Source organism: Corvus moneduloides, chromosome 12 (genome assembly GCF_009650955.1).
Source record: "Corvus moneduloides isolate bCorMon1 chromosome 12, bCorMon1.pri, whole genome shotgun sequence".
In the NCBI taxonomy this organism is placed as follows: Eukaryota; Metazoa; Chordata; class Aves; order Passeriformes; family Corvidae; genus Corvus; species Corvus moneduloides.
Window position 1 is genome coordinate 3,852,952 of NC_045487.1, and position 20,125 is coordinate 3,873,076.

Consider the following 20,125-nt stretch of genomic DNA (forward strand, 5'->3'; position numbering starts at 1 on the left):
TCCAAAACGGTCAGAGACTTCCAGTTATTGCCCAAAGCGATTGCATAGAGTGATATTAATGATGTATATTGATGATATCTGATTGCCATGTCCTGGGTACTCATCTGGCTGCCCACCTGCTGCAGAAGCAGACAGCACAGGTCCAGAGCAAAAACCAACTTAAATCTCCTCTCCTAAAACACAGCCCTCACTTGGAAAAAAAACATTTGTGGTCACAATTCTGGAATGGGAATGTGCCAGCCTTTGATAGTCCCCTTCCTCACATCAGAGATGAAAGCACACGTGTTTGAAAGCTGGACCAAGGCTCAGCAACAGCTCTGTCCCAGGGAGCTGTTATCAGCAGCAGAACCTGCTCCCACACAACTCGTAGGGAATTCTAACATGGATTTCACTGGGAACTTAATTAAAATGGGTTTTGTGAGGCTACCTTGAGTGGAGCCATCTGCCCAAAGCCCACGTGAGCGGCACCATCACAGGGGACACAGATGGGAAAGTGCTGCAGTCACCTCTGAAGTGACACGGTGAGAACATTACATTGCCCGGGAATGTTTATCCAAACCTTCCTGGGAAATAACCCTGCATCCCACGGGGAAAGCTGCAGCAAAGCCACTGCTTTTGGAGCCTTTTGGAGCTGTGCATGCAAGACCCCAAGATTCACATCTCTGGCATCCCTCATCTATGTCCTTTATCCAACACTTTCCCAGGGAACTGACCGCTGGAAGACAGCCCAGCAAAGCAACCTCTTGGGTCACCCAATGTGCTCTGTAGCCAAGGCATTTGGAAGCTTTTCCCAAACAGTGAATTTTGTGTTATATGTTTTCCTGGGCACATCCCACCATCTCTTTTTTTGGAGCACGTGTAAGAAGGAGATCCCAGCTCCTCAGTATGTGGATTTTTGAAGCATTTTTAGGCCAGGAGAGAAGCAACCACCTCAGTTGCACATCAGATCAGCTATTATCAAACAATAAATTCGCATGTAAAGTCAACAAGTCAAGCCAGAAAATAAATTTTCTTCTAAAAACATATGGACTGCTAAGAAATCAGATGCCAGTGCCACACAGGGGATCCTAAGAAATGTATTTCCTGAAGTCTTACAACATTATTCCATGAAATTCATCTCAGAAGGCGGCAAACCAAGAACAGGAATTTGATTTATAGCATCATAAAAATATACGCAGAGAAGTATTACTGACATGTCTCCAAAACAAACTCATGCTATGGAGGGGAACTAAATTTACAGTTTTCATATATTTATTTTCTAAAATGTATTAAAAACTGAATGAGACTTCTCTCCCCTCCCCTAGCTGCAACTTTTTCATTATTTTGATTAGAAAGTTGTTATTATTGTATGGAAGACTTGCAAAGCCATTTATCACTTCATGTTTATAAGCCTCTTTGCTCAGAAAGAAGCCCATTTTTACCCACAAACTGGCCTTTTTTCCTTTGAAAACAGTCCCATTTCCTATTGAAAGCAAGCCCATTTATGCTAGAAATTGCATCTACTGCAGCAGAATTGTCTGTGACAGGAGCCCAAAGTTTAAACTCGCACAAAATGTGAAAAACATTGAATTTTGAGTAGTGTTTCATATAATTATGAATACTTCACACTTCCCTGCTATGCAGCACTTCCTACATCTCGTTCTGTCACCAAATATTTGCTTTGTTAGAGGAAGCAGCTGCTAACAGATGCAAACCCTGAGCAGAGGCTTGTTTCTATCAGAGGCTCTCTTTGCACTTGCTCGTAAAGGGCCTTTCAGCAGTTCTCCTGCTTCCAGCCCAGCCGAGTCAGGCACCAGCAGGGATTCTTTGGATCAGTGGGATTTGCCACAGTCCTGGATTTCTGCAGACAGAGCAGGGATCCCCGTGCTCCCTCCAGCCCCGTTCCTCAGGGATGCCGCTGCAGAGGGGCTGTCAGGGCTGCCCTAGAAGCTCTCATGGCACCTCCTCAGCATTTCCCTCTTTTCAGGGATCACACCTTTGACCCCAGTGTGTTCTCTCTCCTTTTCCTCCCATCTTGTGAGGAATAAGTGCTGCTGGAAGGTGGCAGTGGAGGAGAACAGCCTTCCTTCCTCCATCCCTGCCCAGCTGCAGGTGAGTGATAAACGCAGCGCTCAAAATTTGTATCATTTTGGGACCCCACAGTGACTCAGACTTGTCCCCCCAAGTCACTGCCTGTCACTAAACCTAGGCCTGCTCCTAAGTGACCTAAGCACAGCCTTGCAAAAGCAATCCAATCAATACTGCTTGGACAGCGAGATATGAGCAACAGAAATAAGCCCCAGCTCTCGACAAGTGGGATCTGCAGCTCCAAAGGATAATAGATTATTTTAATAAATGAACATCCAGTCACTGCTGGTGTGGTGTATTATTTATCAACTGCGACTTTGTGGAGTGTGACACTGTTGAGAGGGTTTGTATAATTGCAGCAGGAGAACCATTCCTTTCCCCATAAATTTTCCCTTTAGTCATTTAGCCACGGCAGGGGTGACACTGCCAAATTGTGTGGTTTGCCAAGGAGGTGAGCTGTGTCCTGAGCGCTTTCCTGCACAGGTCCCCTCCCTGCCACCCCCACCAGAGTTAACATTCCCCTCAGATCTCAGTCCCCTGATGCCCTGACAGAGCTGGCTCAGCACCACAAAGCAGGCAGAGGCCAGGAAAGGCACTTTTCCAGAGTTCAGCTTCCTGACAAAGCCAGCAGGATCTAATCACAACACAGGGAAATAAACAGTGCAGTGCAGGCACACACAGGCAGAATGAACCAAGGGAGGACTTTTGGGTAATGCTGGATGGAACCAGATGATTCTGGGCTTCTGCTGGGTTTTAATCTTTTAATATTGCAGATAGAACAAAAAGCTATCAGTGAGTGAAGAGAAGCAAGCCCTGGCTGACAGCACATCGCACCAGCAGCAGCAACAGTCCAAGCCTTGGTCTGGGCTGGCACTTGCAGGCTGTAGGGCATCCATGTCGCATCCAAATCCAGCTGGAATTGGCAGCACCATCAGTGCAGTAGGACTCAAAATATGAGGTGGAAACCAGTGGAACTACTTGGGGGACCGCAGGGAAGGCTTAGGGCCTTTGAGGCTGTGATTCCCTGCATCAGTACCCAGGGTCAGCAGCAGGACTCTGGGAACCAGCACTTTCCCCAGGAAATCCCCAATCCAAGGTCTTCCTCCAGTGCCTCCCTGCAAGACACCCATGGATCACAGATTTTGGACAGGGCGTGCTCAGTACCATGGCACCAAGACCTCCCTTATTGCTTCAGGCCTCATCCAAAAAAAAATACTGGGGAGAACAGAAATCCCCAAACTCACAGAAAGTTGTTAAGATAAAAACCAACTGTGCTTGGGAAGCAAACAACACACAGAACATTCAAAATCCTTACAAGAGTTTTAAGTATCCTTTCAATTCTAATTATCACCAGAGAGTTTTCTGACTATTTCATGGATATTTGTATTTCTGTAATGATGCAACAGTGCCTCAACTATTCATAATTCTGTTTATAAACGATGTATTCATGCATAATACTGTATCAGGAGAGTGCTGCCATATCGTATTTGGTAGTAATGACTTTATAATATAATGCTAACCAGAACGAAAAATTCTTCGGATTTAAATAATTTCAGTTGGTGCTAAATAAATGCTTGTGTTCATTTAAGATGATAATTGCATATAATGCATACTGAACATGTCCTATTAAGACATAATCAATGTTCTTGTTGAGTAACAATATCAACACTGAATCTAACATTATCCCAGAGTATGCTTGTCAGGATTTTGACAAATGAAAAATTAAAAAAAATGAAGCAAAGTGACTATTAGCAGCTCTAACAGACATAATGCTTTGATAATTATAATATCAGCGTTTATTTTAAATGCCAGTTGCTGCTGCTTAAAAAGGGCGATATACACAGAGGCTCTGCATTTAGAGCTTGAATTACAGTTTGATGAATATAAAAACCCAAACTATTTTGTAACAGAAATCCTCTTTAGCTCACCAATTTCCATTTTTCTTTTCATATCATAAAGGAAGGTCTACAGTTTAATCACTGCAATAACGTACTTCTGTTATGAATAAAATCAATATCTATTTACTGCCTGTGGGAGACCTGGGGTTCGTGGGTATATCTGAAAGCAAAAGGAAGACTAAATTTTCTCCTTTAGCAGTAGCCATCAAAAAAGGAAAGAAACTGCTCCAAAGTGCTTGATACAAATAGGTTTCCTGGCCAGAGTTATTTGTTTTCCATCAGGAGGAAATCTGTAACTATTTAATATATAGGATGTATAGGATCAAGAGGTTAATTCTTCATAAATTATGCATTAATTTTGAATTACACATAAATTCACGCATTTAATTCTTCATAATGCTGGCCTAACCATAGAGCTGGTGCACATGGATGAGTTTGCTACGTTTTACATGAAAATACATGAAGGAATTTTATATGCATATTTTCAACAGTCTGTGTAAAATTATCAGTTTTGACTGATGCACAGCTTCAGATTTAGAGTTGTCATTGAATTAATATCAGTTTGGAGAAGGCTTTACACTCGTACATCTTGGCTGTTAGAAATATAAAAATAAATATAAAAATATAAACATTAACACCACTTAAGGGAGTTTCCTTACAAAGATAGCAATATTCATAAGAATTTCTCCTCAGGTAGAGATCACCAACCTCTAAGACAGAGCAATGGCTGAAGCTTGGGTTTAGTCTCAGATTATTTCCCCTTAAATTCTTATTGCTCATTAAGCTACTACTAAAAGTAAGCCCAGGGAAGAGAGCAAATATTCAGTATTCTAAAGAAAAACTTCAATTGTCATAAAAGACACAACAACCCTGAAGTTGGTGCCCCTACACTGATTTTTACCAGGCAAAGATATTTCCCTTCATAACAGAGGGATGTTGTCCTGCAACAGCTGCTTCACTGGATGCTCATGGTCTGGGAAAAACATCCTTTTCCATGTGAGCTGTGCTAGAAATATAAAGTGCTATAATAGCCTGTAATAGCCGTGGAGAATAAGAATCACAGTGTCCCAAGGAAAATACTTGCTGTCAAATATACTGAAATCACCCTTTTCTCTTTAAAACACAAGTTATGTTTCGGCTTTCCTCCTGGACCAATGTATGTCATTTCTTTTCTTTTTTTCAGTTGCTCCACATAATTAAATAGTGCTGCAGAAATCTTTCACTCCAGTGTGAAAGCATCAATTACTATGCAACTTGTGCTGATTTTAGACCACTTAATCACTCTGCTATTATTCCATACTCAGAGGTGCCAGGAATACAAAGACAACGCTCATCTCACCCAAACCCTCTGTCAGCAGCAGACAATGGCTGGAGTGAGGGTCTTCTCACCAGGAATGGGCCTGATCACAGAAAGGACAACACAATTATGGTCTGTAAACAATTACAGACCCTGATGTGTGCAAACATTGCCCCTGTGTGTGGTGTCACTGACTGTCCCCTTCCAGAGGCTGTGCTGGGATTAAAGAACACACACAGCCATCCTTGCTGGGCCAGAGTTCCTCTGGGCTCAGAATTCAGGACAGTTCCAGAGCTCAGAATTCAGGACAATTCCAGATATCACAATTCAGGACAATCCAGCTTGCTGGAGCTCCCCTGCCCTTCCTGCAGCCACAGGATTCTTTTGGGAGAGGAACCACAGAAATCATGGCACAGCTCCCCATGTGCTGCATCAGAATCCCTGTTCTCACAGAGCCTGCACCAAAGAGGACCCTCGACCCTCCCTGTACAAGCAGCACTGAGTATTTCTGGTGCTTTAAATGGTACCTGGCACTACTCCTATTTCTTATTGACTCTAAACCTATCACTGTTTATACTCCCATTTTAGTGGTGGCTAGAAAACACTATGTCATCCGCCTTAATGAGCTGCACCCAGATAAAAACCATGGATGGACTAGGTGGCACACAGTTTCCTTGGTGTTTAACATTTTCCAAAGCTTCATACTGAACACTGCAACAATGCTAGAAAGTAAAAAAGTTTCCAAGGGTTTTTCCATCAAAATCAGAATATGTGGTTGGAGACATTAAGAGTCTGACTGATAAGGGTAGGAGGCACCATTCTCCCCTGTCCTGATTATTGGACTTTAAGGAAATAATACATCTACCACACATTCTGCCAATTTATGCTTAATTATATTTACAAAGGCAACACTTTGAACAGAGCATACAAAAAGAGCTGTGTCTCAGAATAAATAAACGTCTGCATCAGGATGAGGGAAGGTAAGAACTAATTCTACTTTTTCAACAGGATTTTCAACCTGGTAGTCTCCACCAGCAAAATCTCAAGTGAGCTGTCAGGAGCACTCAAGATAAGAATTCCCTTCTGGATTACAAATATTTACTTCAACAAAGCTTTTTTTTTTTTTTGTTTCCCAAATCACTATGTTATTGTAACAAATGTTCATTTCAACAAATCAATATATTTCCATAAAAACTGGTCTCCTGCAACACCCAATCAGCTCTATTTACAGTGTTAATTATATATTTCATTTTAACAGTCGCAATTTGCAATTCAAATAATCCACAGGCCAAAAGGTATTTGCTGAAAAAAATGGCCAAATAATTTTCAGCCATTAACATATTAGAGTTGTACAATCTGTTCGCAGACAATTTGTGAGGAGAAAGGAAGGCAAAGTTGTTCTAATAAATGATTAGTTGCAAATTACTGACTCATTCCTAGTCTCTGCCATAGGTAGAAATGAGTTATTTAAATCCAAAAACATGAAAGGAGACGCAAGTTTCTCCTACACAGTAACCTAAAATGGCTTTTAGTGAAGACGGCTTTTCAAATATCTCTATAAAAAACCCCTGTGCCAAGAGAATTCCCTGAGTATGCGGAGGTTGTAAAGGTCGGATAAAATGGATCAGCACGGAGACGAGCGACGGAGTTCTGCTGGAACTTTGAGAGGAAAAACCAGGAGCAACCCCAGAAGCATTCAAGCCTGAAAAGATTCTCAGGCCAGCGTAAATCAACACAGCTCGACCGACTTCACATGGACTTCCCAGGTTTATTTACACTTTTATTAAGCTTTAACTTGCTCAGTTTGTAAATGAACATGCACAGGTGATTTTATGCCATAAGATACCTGTGAAACTGGCAGGTTGCCATAGGTTTGTATTCAAACCAAACCAGAACTCAAGGTGAGAGGCTGCCTTCCAAAACATCATGGTCCCAAAACCACAGGAATCAAAGGTCCCAGAACACACACTTTAGATAAAAGTCCCCAAATTCTCCAAAAACAGGAGGATGAGGGTGATTCCTCCTGCCTTATTGCAGGTATAATCACATAAAAATTAGGGAAATCTTCGGTACCCACAAGAGGGTGCCTGTGCCTGTGTGTGCAACACAGAGCCTGGACACTGGTGACAAGTTGGAGGCATGAACCCACAGGGGAGAGGATGAACCCTGTAAATATTTCACACAGAAGGAACAACAGCAGCTGATCAGCACTTCCCTCACTTACTGGGGACAAACTGCTTTCCTAGATGCTGTGGCCAGGAGCCAATGCCAGTTATCAGTGATCTCACTGATAAACACACGTTGGACCTGCAGCCCCAAACCAGGGCAATCCTTCACTGAGCAAAGAAACAAAAGGCTCAGAATCAAGCTGCTTTCTCCTTGTTTGAGTTTGCTTCTCCTTGAGTCTGATTCAGGCTCAAGAAGTCTTAAAGTGTTTCCTGCAGGCTCTGGAGGAGGATATTGGACATTGGACAGCCCTGGAGTTTGATCTCCCTAAGGTGCCAAGAAGCAGATCTGAACAAGGCAGAGGTAATGGTTTTATGTCGAAGGAGGACAGATTTAGATTGGATATGAGGAAGAATCTGTTCCCTATGAGAGTGGGAAGGCCCTAGCACAGGGTGCCCAGAGAAGCTGTGGCTGCCCCTGGATCCCTTCAAGTGTCCCAGGCCAGGTTGGACGGGGTTTGGAGCAGCCTGGGACAGTGGAAGGTGTTCCTGCCCATGGCAGGGGATGGGATGGAATGATCTTTAAGCTCCCTTCCAACCCAAACCATTCTATGATTCTATGCAAACTTGAAGCAGTTCAACTTGAGGTTATTTTCAATATTTTTCTTGACTTGCAAACCAAGGTCTGAACCAAACAGCAAACCAGGGCGCAGCTTAAATCCTGACACCTCAGACCCCTGTGCTCACTTCCTAGCACACAGTTTTGAAGGAATGCATTGCAGGAATCTGAGTGAAACCCAATGCTGATTGTTTTATGTTCTTCTGCCATCAAGCAATCCATCATCTCACCAGAGCTGAATTTAGATTAATCAAGTTTATACCACCGAGACCTGCCTGGATTCCAATGCAACACTTGCTCTAATCCACCTCATCATTCCAAGACACCACAGACCCACACGGAGCTTTTCTTCACCTTTCCATCAAACAGCAAATCCTGTTGGATGTTCAGCCAAGTCAAGATCATTGAAATGCATCCAGCTGATGAGAGCAATCCCAGGGAAGCTTCTTGACCACGTGCCCAGGGCAGGGTTTGTGTGCACTGATGCTTCAGTGCTGCTCAGGACAGACCTTTGGGACTGAACTTTCCCATTGTTCAAACTTCTTCACTCCACTTTGTATCACTGAAATTCAGCTGGAGGATATGCCCTGGGCCTCACCTACTTCTCACAGTCCCCAAGGCTGTGACACCACGATAGGGTGGCACTGCCAGGACAAGGATGAACCATCAGAGAGTACCTCTTGCAGAGGCTTTCCAAGGAGGTTCTTCATCCTTAACCCCAACCAGCACCCCTACATCCACAATAGCTTGGCATCATTCCTGTGCCCTGTTTACACTGGAGGATGTGAACAAAGCTGTATGGTTGCTAAAACAAACCAGGCTGTGATGGTCACTGGGAAGGGATCTTTGCACCGCAGCTGAAGATGAAAGTTTTCCATGAGTTTCAGTTTATAATCATCTAAACCAGTATTTTCTGTCTAGGCAATAAAAGACAATAAGTTTTGTGATACCTACCTAATGCCAAATTTTTACATGATGTGTTATCAAATGAATCAAAATGCAGCTTACTGGGTTAACATCAGAAATCACATTCTCACAAATTAGGCCCACTTAGATTATATTTGCCTCCCTAAACATTCCAATTCCCCCAACAGAAAGCAATGTTATAAAGGTCAGGATGGAAATTGTGTTTCTACTATGTAATCTGCTTTGCAAATTTGTACCAATGGTCAAAATGCCCAGAAAACTCAATTACTGACTTGTTATGACAACCATACATCAGCAGGCCTGGGCAGACAGAGGTTATTTCTAAAATTAGTACCCTAATGCAAGAAGCATATTCTGTGATTCCAGATGTACAGCCTTTGCTTGATGTTTATATTGTTAAATATTAATGGAAACACTGTCTATTATTTCAGGCAAATTATCAGGGACATAATAGTCTAGTTAAATAGGTGCATTGTCAGTTGGCTGGAGGGGGAAAAAAAGCCTCTGAGTCTGTTTGAATACCACATTTCAACGTGGTACTCTAATCAAAATAGTCATCAAATGTTTTTTGATTTTTTTTTTAAACCACTTTTAATCACTATTATAATTTTTCCTTTAACTTTCATTTTTTATGCAAATCTTATTTTAGAGTTTAGTGTTCTATTGCCAGCAATAATTCCAGGTAGCTTTTGAAAGAGAGGACCCTGCTGAGAGTGTAATGAATCAGTAAATGATACCAGCTTCGCTCGTGGACAAAAAACAATTCTGGTGGCTGCATTTACACTCTCATTGGGTTGTACCTGCAGAATATAAATTGGCCTAATTCTAAATCATCCGAGGGAAAATGATGCAAAATGGATTTCAATTACACTATTTCTGTTTTTTTCAAAAAGCTTATCACACTATGGGGCAAAAAATCAACTCCTCCATAGGATTTGTGTTCTGATGAAAGATGCAACAATGGAATTTTACATTTAGAATTTCTCCAGTCAATATCATTCTTTTCTTTCTTACTCCTACGTATCTTTTTATCACTTCCTTTCATGATAAAAAATAATTAAATGTCTTTTTTGGAAGTCCTGTACTTTCTGCTTCAGTTAAAAAGTTCTCATTTTGCTAAAATTTCACAATCCTACTTTTATTTTCTAAGAGCATCTGCCAACCAAACAGCTCCCCACCATCATCCTTAAGTCAGACTTTATCTTCTTGCAACCAAACCAACATTTGGAAGTTATTCTCCCTTTCAGACTTAGCCTGTCTCTGCCTCATGCAGATTTTGTTCTGCAGTAGAGTTATTTTTGTGAAACAATGATTTAGATGACAGAAAATATAGGGCAGGTTGCTCAAACCAGAAGAAATAAGACTGTGGTATAAACTTGGCTTCCCTGCTGTGCTCATGCTACTCAATGTCAGAAATTTCTGGAGGCCTGGTGCTCTAAAAAGTAGTTTTATGTACAACTTTCCTGTAGGAGAGGTCCCAAGGCACACTGGAAGGAAAAATAAATTCTTGCTAATCTGCAGAATTAAGGAAGAAATAAAGATAAGAGCTAATGACTGAGAGAAATCAACTGGTTTTGTATGAAAGGAGGACAAACTGCAATTAAGTGAAAAACATGTAGCACCATGAGACAGAGGGGAGGTGAATGCAGGAGGTGGGATACGAGAGGACGTGGGGGTGAGCAGAGGTCAGGGAACTACAATGGAGAGAGCTCAGAAAGAGTTTTGCAAACTCCAAGCCCCATTTCCAGGCAGCTCTTGTCGACTAAAAGCAGTAAAGCCAACAAAGGGGAGAATGGTATGGGAGGCACTGGGAGCAGGAGGAGAAGTGGGAGGAAAGACTACTCGAGCCCTTTGAAAAACTGGGAAGCGACCTCCATAACGTTACTAAAAGAACTCTTCAAAGCCAGGAAGAGCCGAGCTGTGGATCTGAGCAGCACTTCCATGGCCAGCCCTGCCCTGGGAGCAGTTTTCAGAACCACAGCCCCGTGGTGCTCCCCTCGTTCCCTGCTCTGAAGGTGAAGGATTTGGAGTTTGCTGCTTGTCCAGAAGCGCACTGTGCTCCCTGGGGCACGGAATGCCCTTAAACTGCACGGTTTGGGTGTCTCAGCTCCTCCACATCCACATCCAGCTGTTCTGGAGAGAGAAGTGTGCAGCCCCTGCTCACCCCTGAGTGCCTGCAGGCCTGTCCGAGCGCTGATGGGACCCACACATCCCTGTGTTGCTCCCAGCGTGGCATTTGAGTGTAGCTCACGTGGCACACACACAACTGCAGCACAGACAAATGCTGCCCAAATGCTTGCTAAGCAAGCTTGGCCACAAGCAAGGCAAGAGCTTTGAAAAGCATGAAGGAAACTGGGTCAAAATCCTTTCAGCGCAGCCCCTCGGACACACGCAGGTAAATGCAATTTTGTATTGCTGTCTGACAGCTCATGAAGTTATGCAATTAAACCAAATAAATGACTGAGGCACCTTTTCAATTCTTTACAGATTGGCATTTTCTGTGTCAGGAATGTGCACCAGGAAACCTAAAATTTGTATTTCAGGGCGTCCTCCAACACCCTTTGGACCAACAGGACCTTTGATACTGACCTCAACCAGCTCAAGATCTAATTCCTGACATTTCTGCAGGCCACAGATTGTGTGACATTCTGGAATGCCCTGCAACCTTTACTGAGTCCAAGAAACTTTTATTCACATAATTAATTTATATGCACAAATCTCCTACTGAAACCAATGCTGAGCTGCAGGATCAGGTTCATGTGCTGGAAGTACTCCAAAACACTTCTGTAAACCGGGAATCAAAGCAGGCCCAGCAACCGTAGACCTAACAGGATTTAAATATAATTAATATTGAATACTAAAAATTATGGTGTATAATCATAATGACAATTCAGGCTTAACAAGAGCAGCACAGTAATGAATGTATTAAAAGCAATACACTTTCTCACTCTCAACAGAAGTGTTTGAAACTATGTTTTAATACAAATCCACTGTTTGAACTGAGATTAACAAATATTAGTCTCATTATAAATTTGAATATTATTTGCATAAACTTTATTGAGAGAGAAAGAAAAGGAAGAAAGAAATTTCAATTTCACAAGAAAACTGGAAAATTGAATTTTCTTAAAAGCCTGTCTGGGTCACTTGAAATTAAACAGATTTCCAGAGGCAGGAAATGCTGAGTTAACACTACAACCATTGGAAGGGAGGCTCCAAGTAAAACAATTAGCTTAATAAACAGATAGAGAAGATCCTTCTAAAATTACAGCCTTTGTCAAATATTCAGCACCTTAAGCCTGGGAAGATGTTGTTTATCAAAGTGGGAATGCAACTGCTGATGAAAATGTGAAATAAAATGTATGTGATTAGATAGGTATTAATATTTTAGAGCAGAACTGTGGTACACAACCGAAAGTGAAGCAGAATAAAAAGAAAACAGCACCTAGGTCTCCTCTCTGGGATCCAAAAGCTGGCAACAGATAATCAAGGAAGAATTCAGTTATCTTTCAGTGTTCTCCCTCTCCCCAAGCTTTTCCTCCTCTGTGTCTCCCCTTGTTTCAAAAATATTATCTGCATAAAAATGTGTTTTTTTCTTGTGAAGGAAGACCTACAGGAGAGTGTCAAAATATAATGAGTTTGGACTCCACTGATTTCCCTGGACCCAAGGTTTTGACTTGATTATAGGCCAGGGTAGGTGAAATGGATTTATAATATCCATGGAAGTTTTCAGAATGTTTTTTTTCCCCACTGATTCCAATTCCAGGTGGTGAAGAATAGCATCAAACAACATCCATTTAAGAAGTCATTTGGATCATCTTGAGTAGTTCCCTGAACCATCCCTACACACAGATAACCAACACCTCATTATTTGGGCCATAACGGAAATTTTCCCTTACAACACACATAGGAGTGGAACACTTTAAAGGAAAATGCCACAGCACCAGCAAAGGGAAATGTACAGCTTTTAAAGTGCCTTCAAATAATGGCAAATTACAAAGCATTTTTTGATGATTCCTGGTAGATTGAAGGATTATGCTGAACTTAATCAATGTTTTTGAGACATGGTTCCACAGAACCTAAGCCTTTTAACCAGAATTTTATACAACTGAGACATTCCTCCATCAATACTGAGACCAGACAATTGATCCCTCTGTTAGACAGAATATAATGTCTCCAAAACCAACCCTACATTAAAAGAGCATCCCACCCTGCCCTTAAAGTTTATTTACAGATGCCCTGTTTCCCAAAGGTCAGCATACTTGGTCCTGACAGCATCCAGAACCTCTCCCTGCAGGGATCAAAGGAAATGCTGTGGGATCTTTGACTTGCATGGAACTGCTGGCACTTTGTCCAGCAATCCCGAAAACAGCTGGCTAATAATAAAGGCATCTCTGAATATAATTCTGTCTTCAAAGGGACCTATTGGAATGTGCAGTGGGGACTGGGCCAGGAGGGCTTCAGTTCCACTTGGAAAGATAAATCCAGCAGCTGCCCACTTCACACATGCTGCTGGTATCCAGTGCCTTGGTAATTCACATGCTGCTCCTTCCATTCACTCCTTTTCCCACTTAGACAAGTTACCAGGAAATGCAATTTGATTATAAAATGAGATCTCTTGGTTACAGGCGGAAAAGGGATGGGAGAAAGGCTGCACAGAAATCCACACCTACAATGAATAGTACAGCAATAGCTCCCATGTCAGCAGTTTTATGGGTTCATGTCAGTGAAAATGTTTAGGAAATAAGAGTTTAGGTTAAGGAACTTTAAAAAAACCCAAAGGTTTCATCCTCACAAGTGCTTTTTTTGGCAGGATCTCTTTCTCCAAGCCTTGCACGACAGCGAGGATTCAGCTATCAAAGGACACACTATTTAAATCTGACAGTGTTACTCTTGCTGAGCAAGCCATCAGTTCAGTGTGCAGCAGGACACCCAGAAGTGATGAAATGTGTCCTTACATGAAGATCCTGATGTCTGCCACAAACACCTATTAACTGGATGCAGCAACACCCCATGGGCAGGTTAATTGGTACAGCAATAAATGGAGTGACTCGAGGTCGTGCTGAAAATCACTACAAGTAGATTGAGAGGGTTCCAGTTCCTAATCTGTAGCTCTAAGCACTTCCTCTATTTCAGTGATATATGAAAAGATTAAGACTCCCTTCCTGTTTCTATAATGACCTGCAAGATTCCCTTGATGGCTGATGCACTTGTTCCTCGTGTTCCTCCCCTGCTTTACTCAGTCCCTGCTTTGCCTGGCTGGCTAAAATCCTGCAGCTTGCAAGGTCGTGTTCCCCACAAATCCAACATTACAGGCAAAGAAAACAGCATGTGTCCTCCTTGTTTCTGCTCTCGTGGCTTCTGTGTTGCAGTGGTTTTCTTGTTTGAATATTTTCATCTTTACCCAGTGTTTCAGTAAAATCAAGAGTTCAATTACCTCAGGAGGCAGCAGAGATGTCGGGGTTTCAGATGAGGTCAGCTGCTGACTGCTTGTCACTGAGTGACTCTAATTGGAACATTTGCCTGAGAATTTTAAAGTCAATAAGCTTTATAATAAGATATTTGCATTTCTAGTTTGGTTTAGGTGTATTTTTGCTTATTAGAGCTTCAGAGAAAACAGCATTCATATGCTTATTTTCCTGAGACTAACTTTATGTCCTTTAAGCCTCTAGGAAGTTTGTCTCTACCATTTAATTGCTGTTTTGTATTTGGTGCAACAGGGCTCTCTGACGCTCACACGAGGGTTGAGGTACAACAGTTTAGATGCACTTTTTCTACCTGGAGGACAACAGCTGAGCTTCACAGCACTTGGGAAAACAACGACAAAAAGAAAATCAAAACTCTTAAACCACTTGCCCTAAATTTCTCAATGGCCAAGTGACACACAGCTACTCCCTGAAGAAGCAATAAAAATATTCTAATATTAAAGAGATCATCACACACACTTGAAAAATGCTCTGTGTGTCAACCTTTGAAGGCCTGAGGAAAGATCTCTGTTATTCATGCTACTGTAAGCTCTGTGTACCTTCCAATTCTTTATATAGAAAGCTTAATGGCCATGGATTATTCGCCTCATTGGTTATGGTGCTAGGAAATAAAACAATGGGAAATATTCATTATAATGCTCCCTTGTATTGAACTTCCACTTGGCTGAAGTATTAAAACAAGCTGCAAGGAAAATTAAACCTCAGAAAAAAATGGCAGGTTTATTTATGAACGTGAAAGACAAACTAACAGCTCTGTTCCTCTTGGCTTGTAGTGGTTATACTGTAAGAGCTTTTTGCTCTGGGCTTACTCTGTCTATCCAACAGGATTTTGTTCTCTTCTATTACTAGGTGGCAGCCTAAGAACAGAAACTGGGGGCATATGGGAGGTGAGATTACAAAAATCCAGCAACAACAATAAAACCACCAAATGATGGCAAAGAATAAAAACCAAACTCATTGTCATATTCAGTATTTCAAGAAGAATCATTTGTGTTGTCAAATTTGAAGGTCTTAATAATTAGAAAATTCAAAACAGACTAAATAAAAAGTAATCTCAGAAAAAAACATTAATGGAGCAAAGGTTTCAGGTGAGACCTATTGAAGTGAAAATTTACTTATAATTTCTTCATCATTTGTTATAGATTAAAGCAGCATAAGGGCAAAATTAATGGCAGCCCTTGATTTGGAGACACCTGAAAGGTGTCTCTGATGGACCTTTTCCTGTGATATTCCCAGACTCCTCAGAGATTTGCTGGGATCACGTAGGGCAGCAGCCAAGCACAGCCAGGGAGGCTCGAGCTTGCACAGGAAAGGTGAAATTTTCACTGCAGCTGAGGAGGATCCAACCCCGCTGTCCCTCGGGAAGCTGGAACAGCAGCTCCAGGAACACCCACAGATCCCATAATCAGAGCACCCTCTGAGCACAAAGAAGGCACCAGGCAGCAAGTTGTTCATAATCATCACAAGCACTGGGGTTTATTAATGGAAACCCTACAAAATGAACTCTTTAAAACTAGTCCACTGTGGCAGCAAACTTGCACATCTGCTTTATTACCTCCTGCAGTCTTTCCAGGTTAGAGAATGCTTTCCTTTTTCACTTGTACTAAGTAGATTGGGCAATAAAGCCAAACCTAAACGCCAAATACAGGAAACTAAGATGGATAATTTTTGAGGAACATCTGCAATATATTTTGATAAAACCAATGTCAAAATGTCATCTCAAATGGTACAGAAATATTTGTTTATGATATTACTTTATTATGACTAAAGATCACGGATTTATCCGTTGCTTATAGTTTGCTGTGTGGAATCAATAACATCAAATGGGCAGAATGATCCCTGAAAGCCTTAAATTTTGCTCAACTGAGTAGCTAAATATAGGCTTTAAATGAATACATGTGAAAAGTGTACAATAGATATCGCTGGATAATGACAATTTATTTGCTGAATATTCACTGATTACCTTTTTTAACATCCTAATGGCCAGTGCTTCCTGCTGTCATAAGCTGTGGCTGTAATCCCAAAATGCTGCTCTAGGTCAACACTGAACTAAATCCACATCACTCAGTAAAAGTGGTAAATTACTCCCCTGACACTGGAATTCCTTAAGCCCTGGTTTGTGCATTTGATGACTGTCTCATTAATAATAGAGCAAAAACGCTTCAGAGATTTATGGTGGCAAGAACTGATGATTAAATCCTTTTTTAGATTTAAGGGTGGCATGAAAGTGCCATCTGAGATCCAGGAAGAGCGATAGGGATTTCGTCTTGCTTGCTTCTTCCTGAAGGTAAGGTGACTTCTTTCCCAGCACTTTTACATTTCATCTCTAAAGTGAATTAATATTTTTAAAGGCCAAGCTTGTGGTTTCATTTTTCACTTTGACAGGTTCTGAAATGCAGATAGATTTTATATCATATGGAATATTTCTCTTGTTTTAGTTTAGTCATCTTTTGTTCTAATGCCACTGAACAAACCACTTTTCAAGTAACCCTGTAAAAACACAAGATCAGAAAACAAAGCTGTTCCTGTCCAGCTGGGATATCACCTTCTCATCTTGAGGAAGCTGCTTTTTGTTCTTATTTTTTTTCCTTTTCCAGCAATTTCTTTTTAATCTATCCTAGCAAGGGGTTTAACAACAAAGGATCTCTTTGAAAAAAGCTGTTGAGGTTTATAATAGTGAAAATTCTTAGCACTGAGCTTGTCTCACCTGTGTTCTTTCGCTCTTTCCCACTTGGTAATTATTTTGGGGGTTTTGCTACACTAAAAGGAAACACCAAACACTGAGATTTAAATAATTACAAGATGTAAATATAGATACCTGTAGATAAAGCTCTGATACAAGTGAAGAGGGGGTACCCATGGGTTGTAGGTATAACAAATGTCCTTACGTACTTCAGGCCACAAGAGATGAAAAACACTTTCTAGATAATAGATTTGTTATTTTGAGGAGAATATTGTTTTATTTGCCACAGAAAAAGATACCTTGCTTTCATTTTGGGAAAGAACTCGTGGTTTTAGAAACAGCTTTGCCTCCCAGCTGCCTGGATCACCCTGGTGTGCCCAGGGGAAGAATTGATGAAAGCCAACACAACCTTGTTGAGGTATTGAAGTTGCACTTGTTTTTGTAGAGCTGCAGATAAAGACTCTTTGACAAAAAATGAAAAACTTGTTTATTAGGAATTGACTATATAATGCATGCAGAAGTGCAAAGGAGGTGGTGGGAGCTATCTGACACATGCGTTAAAGCATTAGCATGAGTGTGCTGACTATGCAGCAGATATAATTTCTTGGTCTAGAAACTTGCTCTAAGTGCTGCAATTCTGATTTTAAATTAGCTATTAAATTATAATATGTGGTTTACTAAACAGTAATTAAAATCTAATTTTTATTAATGCCGTGAATATTAATCCATCCCAGGTTCATTTGTTCTATATAATTCTTATAAGGTAATGCATTGCCGCTCATCTAAACTATTTTTTTGTGTAGCATTTCCTCCAAAAGGGACTGGAAAAGGTCCCTGTATGCATCCAACAGTTCTCAGTGTGATTTATTTTTGAGAAACTAACATCATATGGGCTCTCACAGCATCCACTGTAATGGTATTGGGCACTGGCTTATTTTTCTGTGCTGTTTTGTAGACTCTGAGGACATGAGGTGAATGCAAAACCTGCCTGGAAGGTATCAAAGTGATGGAGTATTAGTCAGGAGAAGGGAAAACTTCTCCAACTGATGATTGACTGGGGATGTGTTTTCCTGCAGACATTTTACATCGTATAATGAAGCCATGATATGAGCATACATTATTCTGTGTCTTCATTAGAAATTTAAACGAGCTGTAACAGCGCCGAGGACAGACCCCAGCGTGCACAGCAGAGCTCAGGGGGTGATTTATTATCATCTTAAACACAAGCAGAATTGGACTTGACACCACAAACTTTGATTCACTTGCATCAAGACAACTGCATGTCACTAATTCCAGCATTAGGTAACACCCAGAATACAAATTAGTGTTGGAATAGTATTTTCCAACTGCTTCAATTTGTTCTAAAACAACAGGCAAGTCATGACAAGATGGAAATTAATTTTAAAAAAATCCAAAAATTTCCGGCCAGCATCTGATATATCAATTGTAAAATCATTCAGTTGCATTATACGGCTAAAAGGCTAAAATTTTATCTGACTTCTTTAAACAGAAAACACAAATCAGATGGTGTAAGACACAACACTGAAAAATTTATGTAGCAGCAGGAGAAAAATGAAGCACAAAGTATTTAAATGTTTCCCCAGGTCACAGAGCAAATGATTCTAGAATCCTCACTCCCAGGACAAAGCTGTAATTGCAAATCCGTGCATCTTGGAGCAGCGTCTGATTCCTAATACAAAACAGCTTTTTATTTAGCAAAGACATTCAGTCCTTTACCCTGCACAGAACAGGGAATAATCTGAGGCATGGACAGATTTCAGTTTGGGAATAGGAAGATGAGGAGGAAAAGAGCTTTTAAAGAAGTGCCAGGTATTTACTCCAGTGAAGCACACAGCTCAAACATCGACTTGAAATCCCTTTCAGCCATGGGCACCTTTTCAGCTGCTGCTGAACTTTGTTCTTGGAAACACAGAGCTGCAAGCCAGGTAGCACAGGCAGGACTCAGTGGGGAGCACTGCCCGATGCACAGATGGCAAGGCTGGAATCTCTCGGTACATGTCTGCAACTTTACAACCCTGACACAGCAAAGTAAACAAACCAAACAGGAGTGGCCTGCTCACCTCACACACACTGCCAGAGCCAGCCACTGCCATCAAGAAAGAGCAGACACTTTTTTGGACTTGCTTTTAATTCCACTTTCAGAGCCCTTGTGCAATGAGGGGCTATTTGGCTTGGATTTGTACCAGTGATCTGCTACCTTGGCGCTGGCAATGCAGGGACAGGCAGTTCCCAGTACATGAACAATTTCTGACTGAAACTGATGGAAAGTCTGTCTGTGCTGACTTTGTGGCAGGCCAGATGATGCTCACCAGTTTGTGCAGAGCTGAATTCTTTGAATTGCATCTGGTTTTTAAGTTCTTACACTTTGATTCTGTCAGCCACCATTAAATAATGGATAAGAGGCACCCTGTTTTCACAAAATGGTTTGGGTTGGAAGGGATCTTAAAGATCATCAATTTCCAACTCCTTTTCTGTGGGCAAGGAACCTTCCACTAGACCAGGCTGCTCCAAGAACCTGGCCTCGAACACTCCCACAACCTCCCTGGGCAACAGAGAAGTTTTTCCTCCCTTCCTCTGGGGAGGAAGAAAAATCCCACATTTGTAAGAAAGTCAAACATTAAGAATTAAATAGGTTCATAAAACATACTGAAATATAATTGAAAATCTCCAACTTAGGCGCTTTATGTTTTAAAAATAGTATTCCCTTTCAGATTGGTGTGTCTGAATTTTCAAAACCCTGCTACCTCATTTCAAGGTCTTTCTCCTATTTTCTTGCCTTCTACCCAAACTGAATAACATCTGTCACTGCCTCCTCTGATAACAAATCCCTCTGATTTAATTTCTCTTAATTTATTCCCTTTTAAAAGGGCACAATAAACAATAATGGCCATTGAAAGACCAAAACTGAGGATAATGAAAAATCCAGTCACCAGCAGTGCAAACTGCAGTCTATTATTAACCTAAT

At 41.3% G+C, this 20,125-nt stretch overlaps 1 protein-coding gene across 2 annotated transcripts in view; it reads right to left on the reverse strand.

The window, feature by feature from the left end:
• The window catches only part of CDH13 (cadherin 13), a 449,036-nt gene that overhangs the window by 86,013 nt on the left and 342,898 nt on the right, over positions 1-20,125 (reverse strand). The window lies entirely within an intron of this gene.